The 22,417-nt window shown below is 39.1% G+C and overlaps 1 protein-coding gene across 3 annotated transcripts in view; it reads right to left on the bottom strand.

Moving 5' to 3' along the window:
* The window catches only part of HS3ST5 (heparan sulfate-glucosamine 3-sulfotransferase 5), a 192,508-nt gene extending 185,656 nt beyond the window's left edge, over positions 1–6,852 (bottom strand). The window contains exons 1-2 of one of the 3 annotated variants that reach the window (XM_032683946.1): positions 6,284–6,449; positions 217–411 (exon numbers count right to left, since the gene is read on the bottom strand). The gene's annotated coding sequence lies outside the window, so the exon portion shown is untranslated. Of the gene's footprint in view, positions 1–216; positions 412–6,283; positions 6,450–6,573 lie in introns of those variants that run through there. The other 2 variants (XM_032683944.1, XM_032683947.1) reach the window with 2 other exon arrangements.
* Positions 6,853–22,417: the final 15,565 nt, after the last annotated feature.

Raw genomic sequence — 22,417 nt, 5'->3', positions numbered from 1 at the left:
TTTTATGTTTTGCTTTTGTCTTAAGGATCTTTCATAAGAGTGCATTTTTTTGCTCCTTGAAAAAACCTCAACAAAACACATCATATTTTTCATATATCTCTACCATTTCCAACTTTGTTGCTAGGTTCATTCTGGGTTTTACCAAACTCAACTGTGCCTGTATACCTGGCAAAAGCCATGCCTTCTATAATAGTAAGAGGAAAAATAGAAACAAACCTGTCTGCACAGATTTCAGGATGCAGTGTAAAGCCATTTCCATTGATGTAAACTGACTTGTCTCCCATGAGGTGCCAGTTTTCTAATCCTGTCATCATAGCAGCAATGTCAGGTTGCAGAGGAAGATTTTGATGTAGGTTGAAAGTCCATCAGCTAGTGCAGAAAGTTTACATGCTGCTGAGCAAGCTTAAGTACCTGTTGTAGAGGACAAATCCCTTATTTGTTGTTTCACTTTCCACTTAATTCCACATAGGATTAATCATGAATATTAATATTTCTTTTGCATAATTCCAAAGAAAAAGGGTGCTTATATATGTATTATAAATTGGTTTATTAAGTCCTTTTACAAATAATTTTTTTTAGTCACAGATATTTTTTAATAATTTGTGTTATGTAAAATCGTGTCATCCCTTGATAGACTCTGAATATGTGTTTGATATAATACAGCCTAATAATTTTACTTATGACAGTTCTTTGGAGACTCCAGCAACTGTATGCAGTCAAGATTGTTCAAGCCATTATAATGCAAGATTGTATTACAGTGATTTAAGTGGATAAAAGTTCTTTAATGTCCAAAAATAAATTAATTGATAGACACTGTTCCGTAATGTATTAGGACAAATGTGTTACTTTCCCCCAGACAGAGAGCTGTATTTTAAGCAACACTGTTGCAAAAAATACAATCCATAAGGACTGTGAGTGTTGGTGTGCAAAAACTACAAGAATTATCTATTTATTTATTTTTTTTATTTATTAGTGTGAAACATGCTGTATCAACTCAGGTAGCTTGAAAAGCTTTACACGTTTGGGGATACGCAACAGTTTAAACATGTGGGAATACCTTCAGTCTGACTTCTTGAAAAATGTCTGAATTTTACAAAATTGGCTATTAAAGTCTACCTTGTGCAGTGTTAGTTCCTGGGATTATATATAAAGTTCATTTTGTAGTAGTCCTTCACTATAAACTTCAACATTTACATGTTATCTTTGTTCTTTTGGGTTAGAAATATGAAAGAGCACAGCTGTGCAACTCTTTTTAAAACAGTTAATAGCCTGCAGTACTTCTAAAGTATACAAAACATTAAAAAAAAAAGCAGAAATATTTAAATTTGAAGTTGTCTAATGCGGAAAACATTTTATAACCATGGATTTAAACACTTGAATAAACTTGGGAAAATTATTACTTTTCATGGTCATTGACCACGAAAGCATCTTTGTTCAACTAAATGTGATTAGGTCCCTTTGAGGTCAACAGATGCTTAAGAACCAATATTTATTAAAGGGGTTTGCTGATGTGAATCTTTCTGCAATTACCATTTCATCTGATTGTGTTAACAATGCACAGTAATGCTTGTTTGTTCAGGAAGAAACTTTGTGCTTACAGACTTGTAATACTTAAGAGAGAGAGATTGTGGAGCTAACCCAGAATTTATGCAACAGGACAGAAGTACTGTTAAGTGCTATTGCTGGGTTGGGCAAACCAAGAGCACAAATAACAGAGAAAAAGCCGGTCTTAGTAGTAAATGGTGTCTGGCCATTTCCCTTAAAATATTTTCCTTAAAAGACTGAAAGTTCTGTTCTCATTATTTTTTTACGTGCATTTGTGTTCTGAACCCAATCTGAACCAAACTACTTTTTCTTGTATATTCATCTTTATTTCATTTAGCTAGTAGCATATCGTTTCAGTCTGCGTGCTTTTCTAAGGAAGATCATATTATCAAGGAAATGTCCTGACTGCAGTAAGAGAAAATTGAACACACACACACACACACACACATACACACACATATACACACATGAAAACAAAGCACAGTTGAGACTAGCCATAGTCCAGTGATTGATATTTTAAGTTGCATATGACACTCTTTCCTTGTTCTGTTGCACTGTATTTAGATATTGTATGGTTCTCCAGACACGCTATGCATAATTTTACATACCATCTGCTTTACATGCCATGTTCCATATGTACAATGTATAACCTAAACCCAATATTTTGATTGATTTGAGCGACAGTGGAGGCTTTTGTTCTTAAATTGTTGAATAGAAGAATATAGTTCTAAATAAATTACCTGATGAATATGTTGTAGGACTAAAAACCAATAAAATTTATTTTGAAAATGTTTTTAAAAGTGTAGTAATGTCAAAATTCAGGTGACTTTTGAGAATCCAACTAATATTGCTTCCTAGATTCAAATACCAAGTGACTTGTAAATACTGGCTATCATTCACTTAACAACCATAGCAATACAAGGGCATAAACATGTTTCAGAGTCAGACCAGGGACAGCAAAAATAGTCTCGAAATAGTAATCCAAATAAAGATGAACAGTACTTATTCCTCAAAACAGGATGAGGTTTATAAAGATGCTACAAGTGAGTAATGGTTATTCAGAATCATGTCCTGGAATTTCCCAGTACTTCACTACCTGGCTTCATTCAACCCAGCTTTAAATACTCAAATCTTATATACTCTTCAGTCACAGGTAAGCCTTAAAACCCTAAATTTCTATTTTGAAGATGCTGTCCACAAGAACATATCTGAGTCTCTACATACACAGATGAAGAGTAAGTATTGAAACACCAAAATGAAAAAAATAATTTCAAAGAATTTCAAACAACGGCTCGCAGACAAACCCAGAGATTTATTCAAATATGCATCCTCAATTTTAGAACTACCGACTCTCTTCATCCAAGAAAGCAAAGAGCATTAAGCACTGCTTTGGACACTAAAAAAAGAACCATCACTCCCCTCTCCCCCCTCCCCCACCAAAAGAAAAATGCTCAAAACCCTTAATATGGAAATGATTACCCTATTTTTCATATTTGAGTTCAAATGGAAGTATTATCAACAAAAATAGGTTGTGGCATTACAATGTGTTAGCAAACAGTAGATAGAGTGTAAAAGAAAGGAAGCAACAAAGTAGAGTGGACAAAATTTTCCTCCATGCAATGCCTCATAAAATATGTACCCTTCACTTCCATATAAGGTACACGATAAAAGAAACATTTAAATTCATAGGAAAATTGGAAAGAAACCTATAATATGACATTTAAAGAATGAAGTGTTTGTCTTGCCTTTGTACATGCAAGGAGAGAAGAGATAATCAGTGAAGCATTTGTCCACTTTGTAGGGGTTTTTTCCCACTGTAACATGAACATCTTAATCTGTTCACAGTTAAGTATTAGTGACACATTCAGTTCACTTCAATGAGAATTCTACCAGATACCTACTAATAAAGCTGAACAAGAGGTGCAGCACCTCAAACTTTTTTTATCCTTGCTTATTAACACAAACTTGTACTTAAAAGGGAAATATTATTACTGGACCATTACTGAAAAAGGTTATATTTCTTCTTGTATTGGGTTTTGGTAGTGGCAGGGGATACAGGGGTGCTTTCTATGAGAAGCTGCCAGAAGCTTCCTCTGTGTCCAACAGGGCCAATGCCAGCTGGCTCCAAGATCTGCGGCTGGCCAAGGCAGGTGAACTATCAGCAATGGTGGTAGCACCTCTGGGATAACAGATTTAAGAAGGGAGGAAAAAAAAACCACCTGAGAAATAGAAACTGCAGTCAGAGAGAAGAGTGAGAGTATGTGAGAGCAATAGCTCTGCAGACACCAAGGTCAGTACTCCAAGTGCCAGAGCAGAGACTGCCCTGCAGCCCATGGTGCAGATCATGGTGAGGCAGCTGTGTGCCTGCAGCCTGTGCAGGTCCATGATGGAGCACAGATCCACCTGTAGTCCATGGAGGACTCCATGCCAGAGCAGGTAGATACTCAAAGGAGTCTGTGACCCCATGGGAAGCCCATACTGGAGCAAGCTCTTGGCAGGACCTGTGACCCTGTGGAGAGAGGAGGAGTAGCATCCTGCTGTGGGGGACCCACGCAGGAACAGTGTGTACCTGAAGGAGTGCACCTTGTGTATGGGACCCACACTGAAGCAACCCATGAAGAACTGCAGGCCCTATCTCCCCTGCTCCAATGGAGGAGAGGAGGTAGAGAATTAGGGTGTGAAGTTAAGCCTGGGAAGAAGGGGAGCGGAGGGAGGTTGAGCAGGTGTGTGTAGGGGAAAGGTGGCTGTTTAAGATTTATCTTTTATTTCTTGTTATTCTACTCTGGTAATAAATTAAACAAATTTTACGAAGTTGAGCCTGCTTTGCATGTGAAATAACCACTGAGCGATCTCCCTGTCCTTGTCTCAACCCACGAGTTTTTTGATACATTTTCTCTCTCCTATTCATCTGAGGAGGAGAATGGTAGCACAGCTTTGGTGAGTTCCGGCCAACGTCACCCCAGCGCACCTATAATGTAATAATCACATTCTTCATATAGCATATTTCTGATACCTGACAAGTTTTTTTATCACATTCAGCATTTTGGGGGATCTTTCAACATTTAGATTTGAAAAAAATTAAGAATCACATTTTCTTTTTTAAGGCATTCCAAGCAATTTACAGTGGTTAGTCAGGTTACAGAAATAAGACCAGCTTTCGCCATTTGAATATCAATACTTTTATTTGGTGCTTCATTAGATGTCTGACTACTCCCAATCTAAATACTACACTGAACAGAGGACATTCTGTGAACTAGAACTTCCACTTGCTAATGGATTTTTCTTTTTTGCACAAAATCTTCTTTGTAGTCCATATGAATATGGGCATTTTAATTATTAATCAGAAGCATTCTTTCTTATTTGTATCTGTGTTGTGAAAGAGTTCTTAAAAATGGGATAAAAAATTAATGTGCATTTAGATTTTTCTTCTCTCTAGAAGGAGGGTGTTCATGAGTTAAATGCTTATACAACACCTTTCCTTACGAACTGTACTACGTTTCTCTTGTTACTTCTCTATTGAGCCCTTCTGGGCCTGATCACAGGCCACTGAAGTCAATGGGAGCCCATCTAATTGTCTCAGTGGTCTCCTTCTGCTTTCAACTTTTTAGTGAGAACAAAGATATACAGCATTGGAAAAGTATAAGGTATTAAGTAATACTTTATAATGTCTGTGGTTAAAGCAATGGGCTTCAGCCCATCTTGATATCACACACATTAAGAAATCATTCCAGTATTTTACCAGTGCAAAGGGGTAATGAAAATCTAGAAGATATTTCTGGCACAGTGCTGCTAAAGCTCTTCAGTTAAAAACCCTACCTTTAAAAATTAAGTTTCTTCTATACATCTCTCTCCACCATCTTTTATACATCTCTCTCACTTCACCATCCCTATGCCTTCTGCCCATTCCCTTTCATTCTGTATTGACTAGAACCGTTTTCCTCTGAAGTTAATTGTGAGTTTTGTCATTGACTTCAACGGGGTAGTTATCATACCCAGGATGCAAACCACACCGAGATCATTGTCAAAGTACAGATAGTAAAAGTAAGAAAAAAAAATTCCAGTGATTTACCAAGATCCACTTAAAAATCTCCATCAACTGTGAGCTTTTATGCTTGTTTCCCACAAATCGCAGCAGGCAACCTAGGAGAACAAAAAGCCCCTTGCCCGATGTCCCTGGCATTTGGTAGCCGGAGCTGAGCTCCTGCCTGAGCGGAGTTAGCCGTGCGCAAACCCGAGCTGAGCAAAGCCACCCGCTAATTGACAGCAAACATTTTGCAAACATTACGCTTCCCTAAGGGACGAGCGTTTTGCCACCGGAGCCCCCTGCAGAGCAGGAGGAGGGAGCATCCAGGACGAGGAGAGGGCAGGGGAGCCGCGGGCACCCTCTCGTACCGGTCAGGGCTCCGCTCTCCTCCCCACGCCCCGGCGCGCAGCACCTGGGTGCTCCTCTCCGCAGGTGAGGTGCCCGGCGGAGCTCCCTCTCTGTCCAATTGGTGACACCGCGCCTCCCGAAACGCCGGATCGCGCTGGCAGCCCCTAGGGACGTGACCGAAACCGAGGTGGGGAGCAGCAGAGGACAGTCCCCGGGGCGTACCGGAGGCACCGTTCCCTCCGTGCCCCGGTCCCAGCACGGCGCGGAGCGGAGCCGCCGAGGAGGGAGCCCCAGACACGGCAGGGCACCCTCTGCACCTTACCCGCCCCCGGGGGACCCCGTCGAGACGCGGAGCCCCGTACTCACCGCGGTGCTGCAGGCAGCAAACCGCAGCGCAGGGGAAGGGCCCCCGCCCCGGCCGGTGCCCGCTGCGGTGCACAGACCCCGTCCCTCGGCGCCCACATTCAAGCCCCGGCCGCGCAGCTAAAAGTCCTTCTGAGGAGCACCCGGCGAGCCACGCCGCCTCCTGCCTCGAATCGCTGTCACCTCCCCTCCGCTCGCCCCGCGCCCCCCCCGGCGGACAGCAGCAGTATAAAGCAGTCCCTAACCCCTCAAATCACGCACCGGCAGAGGTGCCGGTCCTCGCCGCTACTTACCGGGCATCCTTCAGAGCGGCAGGCGGGAGCGAGGGAGGAGGAGGAGTAGAGAGAGAGGGAGGGATGGAGGGAGGGAGGAGGCTCCAGGCGGGCTGCGCGGCGCTGCGCTGTGCTGCTCGGCAGCCTAGGCAGCTCGGCAGAGTCACTGAGTGAGTGTCTCCGTGCGTGACGGCGTGTGCGTGTTTGCGCGACGCTGGACACCAGCGAGCGGAGACTCGGGCACCGAGGGGCGGCGGGGAGCGGTGCGGGAGATCAGGGGACGCAGCCCGCGCATCGCGGTGCGACCAGGTGCGGCCCGGCGCGCCCCCGGCCCCGCGGCCCCCAGCGCCCCGCCGCCGCGGCGGGAGCTGCCGGGGAACGGGCAGGGGGAGGCGCGCATCCTCCTCGCTGGCACACGCGCCGCCGGGGGAAGGAGGAGAGCGGGGGGAGGGCTTAAAAATAACGAAAATTAAAAAAAGCCCAATCACTAGGAAAGGAAAGGAAAAAAAAAAACAACCCACACTAAACTCTGTCTCTACTTTCCAGCCGAGGTTTGAGCCCCCCGCCCTAGAGCTGAGGTCCCGCGGCAGCGGCGCGCTCCCGCCGCGCCGGGAGCCGTCACCGCCCGCGGTGCAGCACGACAGCAGCTGCCGCTGCCGGTAGCGCCCAGCTGAGGAGCCGGAGCCTCTCCCCGCGTATGGAGGAGCCTCCCTCTTTCCCTCCCTCCCTCCTTCCCTCCCTTTTCCCCTCCTTCTCTCCCTCTCTCCCAGTCCGCTAAGGCGGGCAACGCAGCCAGGTGGTGCCGGTTCGCCCTGCGGCCGAGGCCCCTCCGCCGGCGCTGGCTCCTCCGCGGGCAGCAGCCGGGCTCCTCCAGGCACTCGGGCGGCGCTGGGAGGCTGCCGCCGCCGGGACCCGGCTGGAGGGGGAAAAGCAAGGGGCGGAGATGGGGAGCCGGCTGTCCCCAAGAGCTGCCGGCAGGGCCCAGGAGCAGCGGCGGAGGAATGAGGCAGCAGCCGGGAGGGCCCGCCTGAGCCGGGCAGCGGTGCGGGGCCGCACCGCACTCCTGCAAACGCCGTTCCCCTTGCTCGGCTGCTCACCTCCCGCCCTAGCAAAGTGACCCGCTGGAGAGGACCGAGGATGGTGCATCATTACTGCCGGGTGTTTTGGGAGAGGTGGGGGAAGCAAGCGGAGAAGGGAGGGAGGGTATGATTGTAAGAGTCAAAGGGAAAGCGGGGCGGGGGGTGTGGGGGGGTGAGAGCAACTTACACACACCAAAATAGCCCATCCTGGGGAAAGATAAAAAATAGCCACAACAGCATTAAAAGTTGCTCGATTTGTGATTTGCATTATAACGCTGCCGCTGCTGCCTGGCTTCTCCGACAGTGTGCCCAAGGAACATGCAAGATGGGAGAGGAGGAGCTATATACTTTGTGCTTTCCCTTCCTAGCGGCAGTTCGCTCTTTCAACCTCTCTTTCTTTAAAAAAGAAATAGCACCCAAAACCCAACCCCCCAACGGCTCACACCCCACACACCCCACTCCTTTGATGGAGAAGTGGTTCCAGGTGGTGATTTCGGAGTTGCAAGCGGAGTTTCCTTGGGAAAGGGGTGTATGTAGAGCACCCCTGAGAATGGTCCTTTCAGGCTTTGGGCCCTCGACTTTGGCAGCCCGGGAAGAGGAAGGAGCAGGCGCTCATGCCTTCCTGGAGGAATGTCAGGTAGTGCCCGGCGGCCACGAACGGTGGCAGCGCCCCAGCCCAGGGAGAGGGGAGGCCTGTTTTCTCTTGCTCCTCCCGCTGTGAGAGTCGAGATCAATGATTAGTGGTTCTGTTTTCGGCGAGGAAAAGAAAAAAAAAAAGAAAAAGAAGTCTGAATAAAATCTAACTTTTATTTACCAACAATTCATGCCCTGATTAAAAAAATAGCACCAAACCTTAACCCAGATTACGCAGTTAAACATATTGAATCGGAGACAGCGTGGCTGTTTGCCAGACCTATGATCCATTAACCTTTTTAGCTCAGGCAGGCAACAATAGCACACGATTAAATTCTTACATTTTACAGACAAGCCATTTTCTTTTCATAGTAAGCTCCCCTATCCTACGTTGCAATTAAAAATAAGGTATCTTCAACAATAAAAATAAGGAAGAAATACTGTAAGTTTTTAGCTACTTTGTGTTCATTTTATGGGTAAAAACGTTGTGCTTTGCTCCAGGTAATATGTCAAAAGGTGGACAGCAGCATATTAAAAATTCTCATAGCAAGTATTTTGGATAATTTTACCTTCACAAATGAATTATATACTATTTCGCTGTGTACCACTCAAAGTTTTAGTTGCAGTTCTTTTTACAGAGAGAAACCAAGCAAAACTCAACATAATCAAAATAAAAGTATGAAAATAGGATATATAGAGCCCTTTTTTCTTCTATGTGTTATAGATGTATATACACATATATACCCTTTAATAAAAAAAATCCTGTCTGAAGTTATATATTCATACATAAATGTTTGTGCATGTGTACATATTATATATTATATATATATATACACCCATTATATCAATATTTCAAAGTAATTTAAAAATTCAGAATAGAAGAGAAGCTAAGCTAAAAATACAACTCTCAACTACCTGCCAAACTACCACTTGGAGAAGTTGTAGAATCATTGATAGTCATAGAATCACTGATGCAGAAAGAATATGAAAGTTATACCTTACACCTTATTCTTTACACGAACAACTTAGGTAATAGAAATATATCCATGGAAAAAAAGGAAGTACAATGTTTTCTGGTTTTTTGGTTTTTTTGGGGTTTTTTTTTTTTTTTTTTTGGTGTAGGACATTAGGCTGTGGTCCTAATTGCCAAAATGCTTGTTTTGTAAAGTCTGCATTCAGAGAAGTTGAATCTGTCACTGCTGTCTCTCTGGAAGTGGAAGATAAATAGCATGCGCAAAAAAGGATGACTGATCCCATAAGGATCTGTGGAAAAGGAATGGGAACGGTTATGGGGATGGGGAGTAGGGCCGTCCAGGTGACAACAGTGAATACAGGAAACTGGTATGTTACAGAGGAAGCTGGGCCTGTAAACAAGTGCCATCTCATGTGGAGGAGGCAGCAGGAAAGAAGACCTTCATTCCTTTTGTCATGGTCAGGCTGTGCTGTAAAACACAGCCTACTGCTCATTACTGCTGTTAATTAGATTGTAAGATAATGCCAACCTCTTCTCAAGACCTCCACACATTGTTTCTAAATCCTCTGTGGTTTAGGGAAAGTCCTTTCAAGAACAAACATGAGACTCTGAAAAATGCTAGAAGGTCTAAGTTCGTAGGACTCATCTTCTTGAGGAAGGTTTTAGGAATGTATTTTTTGTCACCCTAACAACTCCCCAGACATGGTCAGCTGGCATTGTACTGTCCTAGCCCAAAGAGAGAAAGGCCTGAGACTCTTTATTGTTGTTTTATTGTTTTAATCTGGGAAAATGTAGTCTTGATCCCATTTTCACTAAGATCGGTAATAAAATTAAGAAGTGACTGCTACATTAGCAGAATGTTTTGAGTGTGTGAGACTGCCTGACTTCAAGAGCAGACATTAGGGATGGGAAAGACATGTAAATCTACACTGTATAGTGTTAAATTTAGGATATATTTTCACCTGTTGTAGCAAAAATAGTTATTAATAGCTCTAAAAATCATATTGCTACGGTAGATAATATGTTAAATATTGAAAGCAGGTATATTTCAGCTGGTTGCTTTTCCTCTCTGTTTTCTTCACTAAATCTGAAGAATTTTCTCCTTACTTAAGAACTGTCTACTGTGGTAGGAGAGAGGTATAAGGTGTCACACACATTGTTCCATCTTTGCATATGCTGTGTAGGATAATCACATTGATATTATTTGATGAAAAACTGTAAAATTCCTCACTATCCAAAATTCTCAAGTTCCATGTGGTACAAAGGTAACAGATATTAGATAGCCATAATTTTAAGGAAATACAAAGTTGAGCCTCTATTCTTTATTAAAGTTCTGTTTGTTTCCTTTTTATCTTTTTCTACTACAAAGGGAATTATCCTACAACTTTATTATATTCATTTTCAGTATTGTAACTTGAAGAAATATGTACCATTTATTACAAACAGGCTTTGATGAGAAATAACAAACAAAGAATGACAAGATTGAAATGCCAGCCTTTATTATATTTGCTATATGGCTACCTTGGTTTGCAATCTCAGTAACACCTTTAAACAAAGTGAGTTTTTGGCACTCAAAAGGGTTTTCCAAGAGAGTCAAAATGCCACTGATTGGTATAGGATGACTACTCTTCCTTATATAACAGTACGGAACAAAGATGGTAGCATTTTTTAATGTAAAATTCATGTTTCACTAATAATTCTGGAAATTAGAGTGTTACTTTATTTGTTAAACATCTAGTCTGTCATAAATGTATGTTTTATGTAATTATATCCCAGTTTTTCAAACTTGCATTCTGTTCCATGCGAAGTGTCTCATCTGCCAACTTTTTATTAACTTATGTCATGTTGACTTATTTTTTGAAAAAAAAAAACTGTGCTTTTCAAGAACTTCATAAAAAGTTAATGCATTTAAGGATCTTATAGGATTATGTATACTCATGTATTACAATAGCAGACATAATTTTTGAGAAATCTAACCAATTCTGTTAAGAAATTCTATCAGTTCTGTTAGATTGGAACTTGCCTTCATAACCCACTAAAAACATGCTTCACTGACTCAGTAAATACTATGTGTTTGAGCTGTCTGCATATTATTGACTTTTCTGGTTTCTGCAAAGCATTACATCAGAAGTCCCTTCCCCCCATTGTTTTCATACTAGAAAAATCAATTCAAATCTTAGATATACAAAGCAACAAAGGTAATCTAACCTTGATATATTTCAGAATTTATAAAATCTCCTTGTTTGTTTTGTTGAAGCTCTGCTTTGCAGGCTTATCTTCAGCACCCGACAGTTTTTCAACTCTTTCTGAATATATGGGAAAACATACTAAACAATAATAGGCTGAGAGGCAGCTTATTTAAAATCATAGGGGAATGTGACTAGCATGTTAAAGAGAGACTTTCATTTTGGGGAAAAAAATTTCAAAGGTACTAGGCTTAGAATCATGTTCTGCCTTCAAATGTCCAAGCATGATTCCCTCTAGGAAAAAAAAAGATTGTGTGTAAAGACATAACATCAATTTTAATGGAAGATCAGTGGATATTAGCAGAGTTATTTGGTCATTGGGCACCAACACTAGTCATCTTTTTCAGAGTTTTATGATGGTTTTGCTACTCTGTTCAGTTCCAAACTAACAAACAAAACCTACTGACTCTTGTTTTTCATTAAGATAAGTATTGACAAAATAAGTGAGGTTTGCATATCTGAGGAATAACTCTCAGCTATCTTACTGCCCATTCCACATTTCTTCCTGACAGTGCCATTGTCTTATCCTGCTTTTAACTTATAAGTTTGCTAAATTTCAGTGATTCAACATGAAATTCAGTATGCTGTCTCAGGCTGCACGTCTTTAGCATATCCAACCTAAAAGGCTCTGCTATACCTGAGAATGAGATTGAGGGACATTATTTTGTTTCATTTCTTCCTAATATATTCCTTATAAGGTTTGTTTTTTTTAAGAACTCTAGCACCTTCAGGTAATGAGGAAGAGACTTATAAGTTGGCAGGATGATAAGTATTGGTTAAATTAAGCATGACTTGGTATCACCATGAAAGTTCATTTACATTTTTCCAGTTCATGAGCATTTGGAAGTTCAGTTCACATGTGCTAAATAGGAGTTTGTTAGAGTTATGCAATTAAATGCATATGTTTAGCTGCTCTCCATCCAGGTAGATTCAGAAGTGGCCTGGATTTGTCTCTCCCAATGCTGTTGCTCTTAAGCAAGAGGGTCTGTTTTTCCTCTGCTCTCCATTTTGTTTAGAGCCAAAGGTGCACCGAGAAGTAGTTCAGTTGAGTGCTGGAATGCAGGAAGTCTTCTCTGGATTTCTTGGGACTGGGGAGCTGGCAAGGATGAAGTGAGAGGGATTTCAGTGGTAAAGAGTGTAGGAGAAAGATCTGAGACCTGAGAGGAACTGGTAAGGAAGAGATTGAATTCGGATGACTAACTGGTAGGTGCAGAAAAGGAGCATCAGATGAGACAATGGATCTCTCTGTGTGGCAGTCAGATGGGAAAACTATGTGAGAAGTTTATAATTTTAGATATGCTGATAAGGAAAAAGAAGAAATCAAAATACAGAAGACTATGGCTGGCTAAGTGAAAAGTCAGGTGGAAACAAGCCAGTGAAGATGAGAATGAAGTCCCAGAAGTGGGGGAGAGAGCGAGAGAACTGGAACAAGATATAAAAGCAGGAAAGCCTGTAATAAAAAAGTCAGAAAAGAAATACAAAAATCTGGAATACTAGAGCATACTGCCAGGCAGATCTTGGAAATGAACCAACTATCCCAAACCTCAGCATTTCGCTGTTATCAATAGATATCAGTTGTCAAAGTGTGCTCCTCACTCTCCTGTGGTGTTGCTCTATACAAGAAGTGACCATCTGCTACCATTGTCAAACCTCACAGTAGCTCTACTGGCAGAAACATACCCTGCAGGTCTAACTTCCCGATTTCAATGATGAATCTTGTGGTATCAGGCCACTTTTTAAAATACTTGTGTTCATTCTTTGAAGAATAGTAAAGACATGAAAAATGAAAAGGAAGAGAAAAACAAAGAAGAAGGAAAATGAAAGGGAAGAAGGGGGTCCTTTAATTCTTATTACATTAAGGTGTTGCTGTCATATATCAGGGAACATTAGAACTCTAGTTGATTTTACTAACTCTACTCAACTTCTTCCCTATTTGTGAATATACATTATATCACACTTTAAAATTACAAAACCATGTACTGTTTTTTCTTCCATCGACATAGGAGATTATCACTGCAGAAGATGAGTCCTGGCTAATGACTAAGCAGGTTTACAATATTTTGTTTTATTTTCATTAACCTTTGGCCAGATTAGACACTTTTAACCAATTTATTCAGACTCTACTGAAAAAAAATGTTAATTGAGTTTTTAGAGGACCTTTTTCTGAAACCAGTTAATATGGCATCTGCATGCCTTGCAAATAATTATTAATTTACTTTCACAGTGCTTCCATCATTCCTATTGCAGAGATGAGAACTAAGACATAATCAATTAAAGCATGAGTATCCACCACCTTTCAGTGTAAATGTAAATTATCTAGGAATTTGCATTTTACTTTTTGAAGGGCTATTGTGTGCTCACTTCAGCCGAGAGGTGAGCACTTCTACAAATGAGACCCAGGCTTTTAAGTAGGGCATCCAAAACAAAAATACTTGTAACTTGTGGGAAGTATGTGACCAGTTAACTTTTGGTGGATTTTCTAGCTTACTAGTAGAATTTCCCAGCAGTGCAAGGGAATAATATCCTACTCTTCAAGTCACTGTTCCAATAGTTTAAGAATGAAACATTAATTGAAATGCATGCTGAAACCTCTTTCACTGTATATGCTCTAAAAATAATAATAATAATAAGGCAGCAAGAACAATGATGACAGCATCATTATAAAACTCATCCCACTTTGTTTCCAGAGGTGATGATCAGAGGTCCTGCAGAAACAAAAGATATTTTGACAATATATGTGCAAGCTACACTGGAACCCACCCATGGTTTAGACTAGGTCATAACTGAGAGTTAGTTCTTCAAGCATAGTGAAACTCTAAATCTCAGAATAATCTGCTACCTGAAATTTTGCTGAACGTTTATTTTTGAGCCAAACTGGAATAGTTTGTCTACAGTGAGAAGCACCTGCAGAATTTCCAGCTTTGGAATTGACAACCCACTTCACTTTTGGTGCTGTCATCTCATTTCTTTGAGCACTTAAGATATTGCACTTATAGGAGGTGAAAGGATCCAAGCAGAGCTGGAGGAGAGGGAAATTGCTTGGAATTGTGGGGGCTGAAAGCCTTTGCTTCTCCCTCCACATTTTCTAACAACAGCAATGTCAGGATAACCTTTCCTGTTTTCTGATTTGGAACTAGCATGGAAGAAAAAGTGAAATATGACCATTTCTTCCTTTACTGTCCACAACAAGAAACTTCTTCTGTTAATTTTTTTCTTCTGGGAATTTCAAGAGGACATAAAATGTTACTGTTATTTTCATATTAATTTTCAAAGGAATCTGTAAGCCAAATGTCTTCAGTTTAACAAGGACTGATTGCCATACAATATGGGGGCTCCTTTTTTTTTCTAAAAACCACGGGGGGAACTTCTATCTGTTTGAGGTTTTGTAAAAATCACCAAGTGACTATTTCCTCTGAATTTATATCTTGTTGATTAAGATCGTTTTAGCCAGTAATTGTTTTACTAGACCAAGATAAACGAGAACCTGATTAATCTGTAATCCAAAACCAGGTTAGTTACAGTTGGGCTTGTGAAGAATAAAGCTAAGAACCCTATTTTTTTCACTGTGTCTGTAACCACCAGCAGTTTTCTAAGTTACCAGTTCTGTTGAAGCTACACTACAGACTGCTACTCTGAACTTTGACTGAGCCAGGTGCCTACTTGAATCCACAGATCTTGTTCACACTTGAGAGATGCTGCAGAGATGGGGCCTTTGCTCTTCTCTACAGAAATCAGAAAATTCATCGTGCATATCTTGGCACTCTTTCCTTGCTGATTTATTTTTCTCCTTGAACTGTTGATCCACAAGCAGCTCTGGACAATGGAAGAGGCTGAATTTCTTTAGCTCAGACTCTAGGTTTTTGGAAAAATAACAGTAAATATGTACAAGTATGTGTTGAATAATGTATTTCAAGGGCTGCCAGTGAGCGTGACTGTTTACATTTACTTACATATTTAACAGATTTTTTTTTTTAACAAATCCAAACACTCATAATCACATGCTTAGTAAATTTACATTTCATGATACATGCAGCTGGCACAACTAGAGAGAGATAAGTGGCACCTATACTGCAGGTGACATCCTATAAAGTGTACAAAGTGCTTCCAGATGCCATATTTAGAAGCTGGTGTATAAATTCATTTTAATTTTTCAGGTTCATTTTTGTTAATCTGATCTTTTCTTTTGTTCAATTTTTCCTTAAGAGGCATATGTTACTAAATGTATGGGTTCAGTCTCTATACATTTAGGTGTTACAGAATCATTAAATGATTCTAGAATTACTTAGAAGCACTGATGCCCCTGGAATCTTGCTGATGAGAATGAAAGTGACACGTCATGGATCTCATTTCCACCCTGGCTCAGGTATTCGCTAAATAATCTCATTCATAGTGGGATTAGATCGACCAACATCTCTTTAAAAAGTTTCCTTCCTATTTAATATAACTGGAAAAACACTGTCAAATTTGCTTGGTGTAGTGGTTAAAAGCCTTTTTAATTTCCACTTCAGTTTATGTCCATCTAGGATGTTCTCTGCTTCAGTATTATGATATGAGCTGTTCTTACTTTAATATATCCACTGACATATTTATGGAGCTCAGTCACCACCCTCTCTGCTTAATTTTTTTATATATTTTCCTACCAGAAAAACAGTTTCAGGGACGTCCTTAAAATTGATCCTTTTCTTCTGTTTTCTTCTATAACCTTCTCTCTACCTGTTCTCTTTCAAGGTTACCTTTCCTGACCAGAAATCTCAATGCTGTACTGCAGCTGAGGTTTGACCAGGGACTAGTGCAATGATACCAGTGCTTGCCTTTCTCTGACAGACTCACCTTTTGCAATGCATTTTCAGTGTCTGTTTGCGATTTTTATGCTGCATCATACTGCTAATTCTTTCATTCAGAGACTGACTATCATGTCCCATTTCTACAAAACAATTCCATCTAGTAAGCCTCCAGCATACCACAGAACTTTTTATTATTAGCTCCATGTGCATGACCTTGTATTTCAATCTATTCTTATTTCTGTTCATCTGCATCTTTTGGTATTAATTTCTTATCTCCTCTTTCCTACCCTCCATATGCATAGTATCAGCAAACGTTATGGGTCTGAACCTGTGCCTGATTGAAAGCAATAAACCAGATGAGTTCCAAGATCATATTCTGAGGAACTTGACTAGGAACTACCTTAATACTACTGCCTGAAACATTTGTGTGCTTCTATCCATAAAAACACATCTTTGCCAATTTTACAATTTCTACATTAATTGTAATCCTTTTTCAAGTTATATTAATAGTATATCAAGTGCTACTATGTCAAATATATCTAGCCAGTGACTTAATAGAAAAATCCACTACATTGTCTGGGGAAAAAGTTACATTGTCAAAGAAATACATAGACAAAGAAAAAAATCTCATGATAGTTCTCCAGGAGAGAATAAATGGTTGTCACATTGTTTTTATTGCCATGAGAATGTTTTTCAGCTGTTTGAAAAAAAAAAACAAAACAACAAACAATAAACTACCAAACCTATTTGTGGCTGCTTAAATATTCAGACAAAACAAAACTTATTATTTTGATGCTGGAATAGGTAAATATTAAATGATATATGGAGATTTTGTGAAATCAAGGTGATCCTTCTTAGTTTTCTGTCTGTGGATGACTGTAGCTTTCTCAGAAACTTACCTTTTGAGCTGAACTTTTTGGAGTTAGGTGAACCCAGGTTCTTTCACTAAAATCCCAGGGTGATTCTCTCACAGCAAAGATCAATTAATAGTAATTAATAAGGCACTTTCTGAAAAAGTGACCAAAACAAAACGTGTCTCGCATCATAAAAGGCAGAGAGTACTCAGGGAAATTAAATTCCCCAGGTATTTAACAAAAAGACCAATTGATTTTTTTTTTTGTTTTGAAGAGCTCTAAAGCAATGGTGACACATAAAATAATAGTAATAAAAAAATAAAAGAGAATTAGGTCCAAGAATTAGTCTATAATATACAGTAATATCATAAATATTCTCTGAAGTCCTGTAAGCAGGATTACTGTGGCAGGCAGTGATTATACAATCACAGAATCACAGAATATGTTAAGTTGGAAGGTACCTACAAGAATCATTTAGTCCAACTCCTGGTTGTGCACAGTGCCATCCCCAAGAATCACACCATGTGCTCAAGAGTATTGTCCAAACGCTTTTTGAACTCTTTATCATAAAATCTTTTTACCCATTAATTATGTATCTCAGAATATGTTTTCATATAATAAAAGGTGTATGTTGATTCCTACCCATTTTCACTGTGTGTTGTGTCGACGTAATTCAAATATCTGTATTTCTTTTCTGACTGTTAATATATATTGCATAGAGTTTGAAATGAATTATTAAAACATTATACTTTGTATAATTTCTTTTGTACACAGCTGTGTGGACCACCAGCACTACCAAATCTTGAAGTGTTTTTTTTTTCCCACAGGCCAAGCTCTCTTTTGTAGCTTTATATATATATTTCCCACAGAGAAACAAATGTTCTCATATTCAGTTTAAATAAGCCTTTTAGCAGGCATAAGTTTTGCTTATTTTTGTCAGAGCAAAATTAGATATTAATCCTATGCCAAACAGAGTTTACAAGAAAGTAATTCAGACACCAGATTGCAAAGTGCTTTTAAGTACTGCTGTACTATTTCCATATAGAGATTAGTCTCTTAACATTCTGAAGGAGAAGAGCTGTAGAAGGTACAGTGAAAATATGGAGAATATTTCTTCCCTGTTAATTTATTATGGTGAATTGGCATAAAGAAGGATGAAAAATAGGTCTCTTTTTTTTATCCACACAACACTTTCCATTAAAATGTGAATATTTTCTGCATGAGAATCAAGAATAACACATTTAATTACACAAAAACCATGTGTCATATGTTGAGAATGTAATATGGAGGGAAACAGAAAATGTAATGTGCATTACTGAATAAAGTGTTAAAGGGACCTACACTTTAAAAGCAAGCCTCTGTGGTGTTTGAACTTGTTGAATAAGAGAATATTTTTTCTTCTAAAAGGTGGAAAAGTTACATAAAGACTTTTTCTTCAGCTTTTCTTCTGTCCTGTAGGATTGAATTTATTGCCGTCATTACAAATTAGAGATTGGTATGCTGAAATATCCATATCTAATATTAAAAATAATGTGGTCTCTGTAAAATAATAGTGTATAATGATACTTTGTTGATTATGTATATAGGCTGTTTATTGTTGATTATGTACATAGACTGTTCATCATTCTCAATATGCAGATAAAATATTCACACATATTAATAAGCACATAGTAAAATATATCAATTCAAATCTTCACTGAATTTGATGAAAATAACATGGATATAAATTTAACCTTGTTTATTTCAATTCCTTATCTAGAAGCTCACTATGAAACTTCATAATTTACCATCTCACTTGTAAAGTGGTAGTAATTAGCATTGTTCCTTCAGTAAAAAAACCTTTATAAACACCTTTGTGTTGATAAATTATAGTAAAAACCTCATATTTTTCATACTTTATGTAGTTACAGACATTTGATATCTTCATCAGCAAGGCTAATAGAAATAGAGTCAAAATATAGGAAAGATTTCAATAGGTAAAGCATAGTTAGTACTGTTAAATATAGAATTTTCTTATTTGATTTCATTAAGCATGATACATTTTTTACTGTGTTTACGTCCTGTAGGAAGTGCAAATTCCTATACATAATGCAACAAAACTAAATCTCTATGAACTTTAAAATAAATGCAGTATTGAAAAAAAACCCAACAAATAAATTAAATGTGCTCATCTGCAGTTTGTGTACTTTTGCATGATAGCATTTCCATATGTTTAATTTTTTTTTACTTGCTTTTCTTTATATGTCAAAGAATAAGAAAACATAATTGTTTGCTTGGTGGTTAGCTAGTTTTCTTCTTTACCTAAGCAGAGGTTTTTGTAAAGGGTACTGAGACTTCAGAAACATACCTACTTGTGGTTTAGTGAGCTCACTGAAGAGCCACTGAAGAGCTACCGAAGAGACCATCTTAGGCCATTTTTTTTGTAATGAGAAATTTTGGTAAGATGCATGGAGCATTACTAATCTATTGCTTTTACTGGAGAATTTTGGTCCCAGATTCAGGAGTTTTTACTCTTTCAGCTTATTTCTAGCTATTTCTTATGTTTTGCTTCCCTGGCAAGGGACAAGTAGCTGTATTGCAGTGAGAACTTCACAAACATAAGAGCACCACTTTCATTGCTGCCTTAATCTAAACAGATGTGTTCACAGGTCTTGCTAACAGCCTGATTTTGTATCTGAAAGCATTCTTCTTTTCCATCATGATCCTTTGCTCTGCTTTGACTTTTTTAGATTAAAAAATCTCATAACTGTAATGTTTATAGGGCACTACTACTTCATAAACTAGTCAGGTTAAATAAAACCAAAGCTAACATGACAGCACTTGCAAACCAAGTGTCATTTAAATTTTTTTTTTCCACTCCTTACATGCACAAAATTACACATAATTTAAAGAACTTGTCTTGCAAGTACCCAAACACCTGCAATGTTTTATTTTATAGAATAAAGTTGTATTTCCTCAAAGAATCAAGCTGTTAGAAAGCTTTGCCATCCATCAAGATCCACTGGCACAGAAGTTTATTAGAGTGGAAGGTTTGGCTTAACAAAAATAAGCTAACTTAATAGGTCTAAAGCCCCTGTTTTCTTTTAGCAGTTATATCACTTTCTTTGCAGAAAATAACCTTTTTCTATTTTACTGTTCAGGGACTTATATTTTAAGTGCTTCATCACGTGTGTGTTCTATAAGAACCCTGTTTTGAGTGCTGACCCTTTGTAGTTCATAAATCTTTTGGATTTATGCTATAATTTTATTTGAAGTCATCACACAAATTGATATATTTTGGCTTAATGCAATTTAATAATACCAATCCTTTAGATCACTAGTTCCTATTCACTTCTTTTGTGTGTCCACATCATCTTTTAGTGCCTACATTTAACGATTTTCACTGGATCTAAGTATATTAAGTGAATGTACTACTACATGACAGCAGGAGTCTATCTGAATGCTTTCGCAATCTCTCTTTAAAAAGCAGGGATCAGATTCATGTCATGAAACCACAGACAGCATTTGAGGTCAAACCAATGTCTGAAGGTCAGAAAAATGGGAGTTAGAAACCCAAGGACAATGGGGTAACCCTGCCCACCTATCCATGTGGAGCCACACAGTCAGGAAGGTGTGAGTGCCAAGGGAAACAGTCAGGTATGAATGACTGTGAATGGAGTTTGCTCATTTAAAAGAATTGCTGATGACACCGCATGAGTAGGATGCTCTTCATTGAATGGAGTAATCCTGTTGTTATGAGAGGGTTGTGTGTGTTGTCCAGTGCTTGTGAGGCTGAGGGGAAACCCTGCCAGTAGGGTGAGGGGCTTGAGTGGGTGAGCTGAAGCACTTGAACAGCCAGATGTGAGGACGGTTTTACAGCCTAACAAGGCAGTGTTCAGCTGAGAGAGGCCCTCAGAGAGCACCTGAGAGAGAAATTCTGCATTTACGATCCACATAACAGGAGGGTGGTATTGTCTCCACCATTTCTTGGCAAGTTAACAACTAATATTGAATGTTTTTATACTGTATAATTAACACAAAGAATGAAGTGTAATATATTCGGTGGTGTGTACTGCTACAGTGAGATATATTAGGCTTAGGCAGAAATGGCATTGTGGAAAGTCACTGATACTCTTGAATACATAGCAGCTACCTAACCCCACATATTGATAAGCCCACATAGCTGCTGCTAGATCAAATCAGAGAATTTTGTTTTGCAGCCTGAATTGAGTTGCGGTGTTCTCTGAAGAATTTCAGGGGTGCTTACTTTTATTCTAAATAATAATATTTCTTCCTGACTGTTAAAAATGGTTAATCTATAATGGGTTTTGTGTGTCATATAGTGCCCTTTTCATGTCTCTCACTTTGTATCTGTTCGTTCCTGTAATATTTAATACCATCATATGAAAGTATCTGTTCATTCCTTTAATATTTAGTACCATGATATGAAAGTATTATAGTAATACAGCAACAAGGCAGGAAGCAAGCTTTTGAAACATAGTGACAGGCACAATAAATACTTATTTTTCATATTACGGCATGTATGTCTTCTTGAAATAATTATATACAGTTTTCACCAAAGATGTGATGTGCTGTTGAAGTAAGTCCACTAGGGCTTATTGTAAATGGTATTTTTGCGGCTTGCTTCCTTATGCTTTTGTCATTTTACCCTTGATTTATAAAGAGGTTCATGGAAAGTCATAATTATTTTAAGAAGGTAGCAGGGAAAGTGTTCTTTCAACATGTCTATAAATCTTTACTTAGGCTCTACAGAGAACTCTGCTCTCTATGTCTGCTTTAACAGTGTAAGAGGAGTGTATCATAATGCCTTGAGTTGTCAGAGATTCTGGAATCTTTATAATATGAGATCAAAAGTGGATACAATTTCATTGTAATAGTCCTGGCAACAAAGAAAAAAGAATACCAATTCAGCTGGCACACTGACATGACAGCAAGTGTATGTTTTTTCGTAGAGTTAAAGTACGTGTTGGATTGGAATGTGTGTGTGTGTATGTATGTATAGACACATATATACACACATATGTATGTATAGCTAGGAACTAGTAAATCTGAGACACAGAAAAGAATATGACTACTGAAAATATGGACAAATTTAGTGATAATATTTTGAGGGAATGCAGAATATAAAAATTCCCCCTCTCTGAATGGTAAATAGCTGCCTTTCAGAAGAAAAAAACATTGTTGCTCCTGATGAAATCCACAGCAGATAGCACTTGGGCTATTGTTTTTCATTGTCCCAAGCACACATCTACAGAAGAAAATTTTCCTTTTTTTTTTCTCTTCTGCAAGGCACTAT

The sequence above is a fragment of the Chiroxiphia lanceolata genome, chromosome 3, assembly GCF_009829145.1.
Source record: "Chiroxiphia lanceolata isolate bChiLan1 chromosome 3, bChiLan1.pri, whole genome shotgun sequence".
Classification (NCBI taxonomy): Eukaryota; Metazoa; Chordata; class Aves; order Passeriformes; family Pipridae; genus Chiroxiphia; species Chiroxiphia lanceolata.
This window is presented reverse-complemented; position numbering and strand designations above follow the sequence as displayed.